We start from the raw sequence: 10,104 nt of genomic DNA on the forward strand, positions 1-10,104 counted from the left end.
TTTGGGTGGAGCAAACACGCTTTTGCCTTCATGATTTTACATAAATATCAACAGGGCCTTCCCTTTTCAAATCCCATGAATCTCTCTCAATCTATGAGACTGTGTAAATGCCACAGAAATATCATTCTTGACATTTGATCAACACCAGATAAGAGATTTGAGCCTGTTCTTTATTTATTTATTTATTTTTTTTTTCTGGTGAGAATCAGATGGGTTTTTCTCAATCATAATCTCAGATGTAGTGTACTCAATGCTAAAATTACAGAAAATCTCAAGGGGGATGAGAGAAGTTACTGAATGCTTATGAATTAGTTATGGTGTCTGGACTCAGCAGGTGTGAAGAGTTTGCCAGCTAATTTGCTAGAGGAATTCATTTTGAGGTCGTTTCTAAATCTTGTGCTGTATTCACAGGCTGTGAGAATAAATCATTACAGAAATATCTAACACCTCACATGTGCACATGATTGTTTTTATTCCTAATGCTTCAGGTATGGGGAACACTTGTGTGATTATATTCTGTACTTCACTAGGGGAGAAGAGGAGCTCAGTGAATTTGCCCTTGCACAGGAGTCCTCGGCAGAACAAGAGGCTGAGACCAGTTTCCTGCACCCAGTCTGGTGTCGCAATCTCATGACCAGCGTGCTTCTCTTCAGATACTTTCCTTGAATCATTCCTACAGTGGAAATTATTCTGAAGATTTGACTGTAGCTCCCCAATTCTGGTACTGTCATATAGGTGCCAATATACAGCTTGACATGCATCAATGTAAAGACTTGCACACCTGCTTGCTTGACAGATGCCTCAGAGATTGAATCAGTCCTGGAAATATCACTTTGCTGTTCTTCCACGGATGAGAGGTGTGAGAGAAGCCATTGTACAGGTGTGACAGAAAAGAATGAAGCAGCCTCTCTCCTCTGGTAGTGAAATGTGAGCAGTTGTGGTAATTTACTGACATTTTAATCCCTTGCCGTTAATATGGTTTTGGACTGAAAGGATGAAAGATCTCCTGTTTCCTACAGGTTGTAAGCCTAATCTCCAAAGAAGAAATTTATCCACAGCAGACAATATGTGTAATTTAGATATTGATACCAACTTTTATTTGCCTTGTGATTTGCAAGCTTTTATCTTAGAAAGCTTCTGAAATTTAACAAGATGTCAAAAGAGCAGTAGCAATTTAAATTATGGTGTAGGAGCATGACAGCTCTGAAGACAGCCACAGTAAGCTCTTTCTCCTATAAAAAGCATGGCAGAATATTAATCATTCTTGCAAACTGGAGTTGAGTACTTCAGACCAGTGGTATTAACCTCCAAAAGGTGAATGTCGACAGGTGTTTTCTCAGGTCCTGTTCCTCATCTCCACTGTATCAGTCTCTCCCTTTAAACACTGTATTAGAGCTGTGAGCTGTAAACATGTCATGAGCATAACATAACACCATATTACATGTAACATTTTGGAGTGTGAGCACGTCTTAACATACCACATGAAGTTCTCATGGGACACCACTAGCAGGTTTAGCACATTTTCTTCATCCTCGTTTCTCTTGTTTCCACAGATTTTTTTCAAAAACCTGAAATAGTAGATTGCTTATGTGAAATACGTGTCCCAGGTCTTTTGGATTTTTCTTAATCCTATGTCTTTGGCTGGCTGCAGCATTTTTTTTTTTTTATTTTTTTTTTTAATTGGGTTGCCTTTCTATGGGGTGAAACACCTGTTTGTTCAAGTGGATTAACCAAGAGTGAGCATAACCCATGGATGAGACAGAGTTGTTTGCAAAAACAAAGAAACTTTTAACTACTGTACATCTGCAAGCCTGAAGACTTAGAGCTCCAATATAATGTTTTTGTATTTATCTAAAATAATGGCTACGTGATCTTTTGCAAGCAGATGTGAGCTTACTCTGTCTTTGCTCTGAGCTGACTGGAAGTCATAGAGCAAACTAGCATGGCACTAGGCCTAAACTAATATACCCTGCTCCTCAGCTGAACTTTATTAGCTTGGGCTTGGTGCCCTACTAACCACAGCTGTGGGTTTCTTGTCAGCTAGATTATAGGCAGAACAAGCTCATGTCTCTTTATAGGTAGCCCTATAGGGTTTTAGTCCTTGTAAATAGCGCTAGCATTAAAAGGTTGAATGTTTCTTCTTTCTCTCCCCAGAACAAGCCATGAAGTGAGTTGCCTGCCCTTCTACCTACATCCCATCTATCAGCAAGTTTAGGGTGTTTTTCAGTCTTTGTGCTCTTTGTTTTGTCATCAGAAAGTCATTCTTTGTGCTATTAAGTAGTCCTTTTCCTTTCCCTTCTGCTCCTTTTGTACTTAAAAAAACAGTGATTTTTCTAGCTCTAGCTTCTAAATTTTTAATTTTTCTTTCACTCCTGCAACAAAACAACTCAACTGTAGAAGATTAGTAAAGAATAGCTGAGGAAAAACTTGGAAATTCATGTGGAAGAAACTGAAGTTCCTTTGAAACTTCTTCAAATTACTTTATCTAGATCTCTGACCTAGAAGTTGGCTTGATTTTAAGTAAGGCTTCTTGGGAATTTTCCCTTTGAAAACATACTACTGGAAACTGCCTGCTTGTTAAAAGCTGGGTTTGATTTTAACAGAAAAAAGATTAAGATTTAGTCTTGTTGAACATAGTGGAATGGAGAGAGGAGAGACAAAATCTAACTTTCTTAGCTATTGGTAGCTTGTGGCTTTGGGGAAAATACTCCTTCCCCAGGTGCTGGTTCAATACAATTCAAATTAAGTTAGGTGCAAAACTTCAGTGAAGGAAGAACCAATCTCCCTCTGAAGTTCATAAGCATTTTTTTTGTTTGTTTGTTTGTTTGTTTTAATCCTCTTTGTGGTGTTTGATTTTGTGAGTCATTATAGGGTCCATGGTTCGAAAATTCATAGTGTTAAAGGGGGTATGCTGCTTACTGAACTGTTGGGCTTAAGGCGATTCTCTTTTCCCCTTTTTTCAATTTCCATCTCTTCACACCCAAACACCCACTACTGTTGAAATGGGTGCTTACCTCCTACAGCTAATCTTGAGTTTGATAAACTGGATTTTTCACAGCAAAACTTGCAATGAGTACCTGAAGGTTCTTTCTTCCTGTTCAGAGCTGCTTAAGCATTTTCTCTAAGCTTTCTAACTTTGAGCAAGGTGCAGGTATCAAAAGAATAATCTTCTGTACTTTTTTTTTTTTTCTTCCAGACTTTAACTATAATCAGCTAGAATAGGAACATCCAGAAATAAAAATTGTTTAACAACAATGTTCTATATAAAATGCTCTATTTTCATTTCTTCTTTTTTTTTTTTTTCTCAGAAGTTTGATTTGTGTGACCAATATTTGTAATCTTAACATTTTACATAAACTGCTGTTGCAACAGCAAAAAACTGTTTCCAAAATTCACTGACCCTATCACTGAGAAAATATTCAGATTTTTGTTTCTAGCTCAAAAAAACTTACCAAAACAATAATAATAATAAAACAACAACAACAAAAAACAGCAAAAGCTTGTCTTCCAACTTTCCACTTCTTTGTAAAGTCATGGGATCTCCTGGTTTTGCTTGGGGCAGAATCCAGTCCTCAATGTGGAGATATGGTATAAGTTGCGATTACGAGCTGTAAGACTGTTGGATGCTATTGTGCACCAGATCAGTGAGAAAGAGGAACTGATAATTTTGGATACTGTCTCATGCCTCTCTATTGATGCTCTCCATACTGTTGTGAAGGAAATATTTCTATGGCATATAGGGTGGTGCTGTCAGAATACCTTCTCCTTTGCTGTAGAGTGGTAGCTCAGAATGAGATGGCATTGAAACAAATAGATGTTTTTTAACCATTGGAAGTGTTATTTAACTTGACTTGTATATTCATTTTTGTGCTGGTAGAAAGGATTTAATGACACTGGAATAGGAGGGTATTTGGAAGACCATGTTTTATGTTCATAGAGATAGTATAACGATTTTGCAGTGAACAACTCTGGAATTTCTAACACCTGGTTTTTATAATCCCATAGAGAAAAAGATGGATGCATTTTTATTGCTCATCCTTTGGGGGTGGGGGAGATGGAGGCCAACATAGCAGTGAGGAAAAAGCCTATCTAAGGAGATGGGAAAGTGTCTCCTTTATCTATGAAGGACTGAAAGTGTGTCTTGTAACAGCACAAGATTATGCATCCCAGGCAAATAAACATATAAACTTTTCTGTTTCTTCTGGACAGATATTTTATGTTTTGAATGTGCTTCATTAAATCTGATGGAAAAGAGATGTTGAAATCCTATTATTATTTATTTATTTAATTCTCTATTTTCTCTATTTTAACATTTTGATGCTACTCAGCTATGGGAAATAATTAGATGGATGTAGATAGACCATTTTCTTGCTCCCTTGAAGGAGCTCACTAAGCTTGTGTTGTTTGCTGCTTTCATGCTCTGTTCCACTGTAATCACTTCCATATCAATGGAAAACAAAATCACAAAGAATTTATGATTTCAAATGGAGGAAGGTTCTGATGCAATAGAATGTTAAGGGGAACGTGACTTGGGTATCTGGCAGGGGACAGAAGTATCAATATATCCCAGAGATAAACCAATAACCAGCTTCTTCACAATTTGCTCAGAGGTGATTCCTACTTCTGCACCATTTTTTTTCTTCCCATGCTCCCTGGGTGAGATAGAAGACCAAACCTAAGATTGGTGTAAGAATATATTAACTTTAAGAGGAACATTAAGTGTAAGGCTAGCAGTCTTGGGCCTATTTGAAGTGCTGGGCTGGGACTGGGGCTCTAGCTTGGTTCTGTAAGTGCTACAGTCCCATCCTGTGTCAATGTTCTCATGATGCAATTCAAATTAATGAAAAGTGGCTGGTGAGAGAAATTCCATCTTTGTGGAAAAACTGCAGTACTAAAAGTTTAGTTTCCTTTGTTCTCTACTAGACTAAAACACACACTTAAATGTACTCTTGTGGGAAAACCCTGAATTATTTTAATCTGAGTCTTGAAAACTCTCAGCGAGTCTTGAAGCTGTGATTTCTTTACTCTAAAGCATGTCTTGATAAGTCAGTTGGTTTGAGTAGCAGGGGGTGGTCTTGTTCCATCTTGAAGAATGATGATTTCTGGCTCTTGCCTCTGTGAATATGCTCTTTTAAACAGGAGGTGGTTTTTATTTTTTTTCTATTATTAAAAATATTTGACCTCTCTCAAGTCATTTCATGGGACAGTTTAAATTAATAAAGAACCAAGCACATGCCAAACTTGCTCAATAGCTTCTTTGTTCTGAAAATAACTGTAAAATGTCTAATAATTGACCAAATTTATATGAAGCACTGTGTTACAGGCTCAGGATAATGCACATATATACATGAACCAGGGAGATGTTTTTTCCATCTACCTTTCCTTTGATCACAGGTGTGTTCTGTCATTCCACTTCAGTAACCAAACAGATTAGCCCCTAAAATGAAAAATAGCTTGAAAGTTGATATAAAAGACCTAGTGTCCAGGCCAAAATTAAAGGAGAAGGGAGACAAGTAGTTATAAATTACTCTGGCTTAATATTGTGACACTGGCGGCACAATTTTCTACAAAGGAGATAATCTTTCCTCATTATTCAACTGGCCAACGAGGTGCACATTTTTTTGCCAGAAGTAGGAAAAGTCACTATAAAGAACATGTCAAGTTATAGTCTGCCAAATTAAACAACAGCAAAAAGAAAAATATCTGCTAACTTGATATCTGCAGTATGGTGACAGCTGGGTCACCTCTGTAGGCAAAGAAACTAGATTCATGAATATTACTCAATTTTTCTTTAAGAAACACCCTGTCTCACCCTGAGATCACTGACCTCTGTTCTGCTGGCAGTTTCAGGGAATAGTAATCACCCAGACGTTGTGTGGGTTTGCTTTCCTTCTTCTGGAGGAACGGAGGATGTTGTTGACAGCCAGCCTAGAGCCCTTCAGTCTGCCTTCTGCATCTCTCCTATCCACTGTGAGTATTGGAATTAAGTTTTTCACTTATGGTGGATTGAACATAAGATGAGGCAAGAGGATCTTGAATTCCAATCATGAATTTATCAACTTTTTTTTTCCTCCTCCTTCTTCATACAGCCACTTTTGTAATGGCTGTTTTAACATTTATTCATCTTAGATGAGAGCTGTAAAAAGTGGTGAATGGGTTGGCTGACTGACCCTGAGCAGATGTGTTGTTCTGAACCACCTGTTAAAGAGTTATAGCTGATGGCCGGACTGTGTCTCATTGGCATAGAAATAAATATGACAGTATTTGTATCAAATGCAGCAGTACGTATAGAGAATATCGATTGAACAACAACTAATGTGACTTTTGTTATTCTCCACTGGGGTCTTTTCTACTGGTGTCAAAATAGTTACTGTTTCTTTGTGTCTTCTGGGCATCAGAAATTTTCCTAAACTAATGCTCTAATGTGCCACTAATGTGGCTATTTTAATTGAGGCTGTACTCAGTGACTTGTGTTACAATACGCAAGTATTGCTAGAAATCTAAAGGGAACTTCTTGAAGCCTAGGGGTTGCTTGAAGAACTAAAATGTACTGGCTGAGACTATTGTCAAATTAAGTTTGAAACCATTTCTAGATGCTATTGTTTGTGCTTTTCAAATTTGATTTTGTTAAAAATGTGCTAAAATTTTGATAAAGTAGTTCTAATATATGAAAAGATGACAAAACACTTTCCTGTTTGTCTGTATTTTGTGGGTCAGCATTGGTGCCTAAATTATAGTGTGCACTGTAAATCTCAAGGCAAACACTGGGATCAGTGTGATTTACTTAGTTGCAAACTGTCAAACTCTCCCACCTTTATATACAGTACAGGCTTTGCATATTCAGAGAAACCAGCGAGCTGCAATTCACTGTTTGCAGAAAGCAATGGTAAATCAACTTTTCAGCAAGACTAGTCCATAAATCAATGAACAGTATATTCCTTTGAGACGCTCAAACCTGCACAGGAAAGCCACTCTAAAGCCAGATTAACGGGAATCCTGATTTACGGTTGAATCAAACAGCCAAAGTCTATTTTCAGAGATCTGAAATACCAGACTTAAACAACTTATCTAGGTGACAATCTTATGGCTTTCCACTGCTGCTGTTTATTCATTTCTTGTAGATATGTAGGAGCTGAAAATATGCATTGCTAGATATATGTATACATATTTTCTATGCTTATAGGGGGCTGCTGCCATATAACTGTAAGATACAACAGCATACCTGGTACTGTAAAGGTATGCATCGTTGCTCTTTTCCTTCCCTTCATCCTTTTGCTGTCATTTGTATCCCTGTTATCTACTTTAGTCAATTTCTGAGCATCAAGCCTGGGACCTTTTACAAAGAAGCAGGTGATGCAGGCCTTCAGCTGGGCTGAGGAACCAGTACCACTGTAGTCAGCAAACTTTATTTCCCCTTGTTGATGTGGCTGAAAGTACAAGGTATATTGTTATTGCTACGTGACCTGGCTGTCACAACTGACCATTTCACCATCCTGTGCTTCCTGCTAATCAGCCTGTGGAGAGCTGCACCAGGGCTGATAACAATGCAAATGGTGTGGAGGCAAATTAAGAAGTACTTTGAACAGACCCGCATGAATGAAAATATACTGCATTGAATCGTCAGTCTCTAATCATAGATGTGGAGGTGACTGTGGAGTTTCAGTTGGGATAAAAATACTTTTACAACAATAATACAGTTCTGAATGACATTAGAAGAAGTACCCTCCCCTTAGCTGGACAGCAGGGGTAAGTTCCCTTGCATTGCAGAGGCTAACTCATAGGAATGATAACTTCATTTTCAGAATGCCATATGCTAGACAGTCCTAATTCCTATGATAATTCCTACTCCCAATTTCTTCAGCACTCAGCTTCTCTCTGTAAAATTACCAAATTTGAGCTTCAGAGGGTGGGGGTGAGTGCAGGTTGTGTGATTAGCTACAACCTAGTAGGCTAGCAGGCGCCTGTCTCCACTCTGCGACAGAGGTTGTGTTGAAGTGCACTACAGCACCCTGGTCCTAAGCATCTGGTCTGCTGATGATTTCTATAGCAGTGGCCTTACTGGTAGCATTTTTCAAGACAGGATCATCAAAAGGTGATGCTGGTTGTGACTCATAGAGCAGGAACCAGGTATGTACAACTGAAAGCATCCCTGATCTGAAAACAAGCAAACATAAAAAATCTAAAAGTCAAAAGCAAAACTTTGCTCATGCTACAGGAAATTATCAATAACTAATAAAAAGACCGATGTAAAAGGACAGTATAATGGTTTGTCCTTGAAAACAATAATTCAGCTGTTTGAATAGTGCATAAACTGAACCAACAACACAAGGAATTACTAAAAGTAGTGTATCTCCAAGACTTAAGATGCCTTTTGCCAAGTTTACAATGATAAGATTAGCCATATGTTTCAGTACTAGCAGATTGTATCACATTAAAGACAGAAAAGTTATTAACTTTTAATTTAAAAGATTTTTTTCCCCTTCTAAACCAAGGAAAATTAAAAGACTGAAAACCTTATCAAAGCAAATAAAAATGAATTATGTTTTTTCTCCAACTTGGAGGTAGTTTGTCTTTTAATTTATTTTAGTACCTTTTTGCTACTATTGAGCAAAAATGCTTGTTTCTTGTTTGATGTGAAGCTGGTGCGTAGCCCTGCTTTACTAGCTAGAAATTCTGATTTGGGACTTTGCCACCTTAATATTTACTTAAATAGCCCTAGGCTGCAGGACGAGTTCCTCTGTCTAGACTTATAGCCTTAATCTCCCAGGGGCTGACTTTAGAGGAAGCCTCTATACCTGGCACGTACATTCCTTTCTTAGTATTTAGAAACCTAAAATTATCTTATTTTTTCTGTTCTGTTGTCATTTCTTATTTCTTCAGATATTTGTTTATCCCTATTTATTTTTAGCTGCCAAGGCTTCATTTTTCCTCATGGATGGAAGAGGAAAGCTTTCTGGGCCTGCATGTTAATCGATATAGCTGCTATTATATTCTTATTGTTGTTGTTGTTGTCTTAGAAGAGTGCAAGCTGGTAAATCCACTTACTAAGGCATCTCACTGCAAGGCATACAGTACAGACTGTCTCCTTTCATCAGGGTCTGACCTTTTCAGGAGGAGGGAAGAGCTGCCTTGTTGAGGTGAAGCACTTGAAATCAGTGGGCTGAATCTTTTATTGGCATTTTGAAATGAAATGTTATCTACCTCAGAGCTACCGAAGTCTAAGTGAGGTGTCCAAGAGGTTGAATGTAATGTCCTTTGCTGTCAGTTTTCAGTTTGAAGGGGATGTCCTGCTGAGGTACTTCTCGTGATGCTGGATACAGGGTTTAATCCTTCTCATTGCCTCATAAAAAGGATCCCTGAGTTCAGTTGGACTGTGCCTTAGGTGGAGGGCTATGTGACTGGAGTAAAGACTCTACAGGATATGACCCTTTCCCTCTGTTCATGCCATTCCTTTTTTCCTTTACTCTTTAGGAAGTGCTCATCAGTGCTTGGAGGCAGCACAACTGACAATCCACAAAGCTGATCCACTTTTTCTGATGCTTCAGTAAACCATGAAGTCTGCTGCTCAGCCTGTTTCTTGTAAAAACACAGTGATGTGGCACAATGCTATTTGCCTGGCTGAAGGCAGGTGGGAGGGAAGTGGTGGGAAAAACCTGAAGCTAGGCAGACTTTTTTTTTTTAAGGGGGTAGGATGAGGTTTCACTTCTCAGGATTTGTAGTGTTTTCAGACAGTATAAATACCTTGTGAAAATTAAGAGTATATTTTGTAAATTTCTCTCCTGGTTGTCGTATGCGTATTTTATTAAAAACATCCTTTGACATCTTCAGATTAATATTTATATATTTCTTTTCTATGTAGCTTTTCTTTCTCTGCCATATTCTCTGTTACTCTTCTCAGCTCTTTTTATTTCGATCTTGCAGAGTGGTGGCCTATCTTTGTTGTGAAGCCAAAATGCAAATGTCTTGCTGCCACTTCAATTTCATGGCTTGAAGTGGACCTGATTTGACATAAACCAGACATGCGTGGGGAAATGTATGAGTACAGAGGGTATTAATTATATTCTTGAGTGTTGCTCCTTATGATATACAGTAAATAACTCTGCC

General features: G+C 38.1%; 1 long non-coding RNA gene across 1 annotated transcript; it reads left to right on the top strand.

Annotated features, from left to right (window-relative positions):
• The first annotated feature begins 2,009 nt into the window (after positions 1 to 2,009).
• Positions 2,010 to 9,836, top strand: LOC137850985 (uncharacterized). The gene is made up of 3 exons (XR_011092934.1): positions 2,010 to 2,167; positions 5,845 to 5,970; positions 9,472 to 9,836. It is a non-coding gene; the product is annotated as an uncharacterized lncRNA (long non-coding RNA).
• The last annotated feature ends 268 nt before the right edge of the window (positions 9,837 to 10,104 follow it).

Source organism: Anas acuta, chromosome 2 (assembly GCF_963932015.1).
Source record: "Anas acuta chromosome 2, bAnaAcu1.1, whole genome shotgun sequence".
Lineage (NCBI taxonomy): Eukaryota > Metazoa > Chordata > Aves > Anseriformes > Anatidae > Anas > Anas acuta.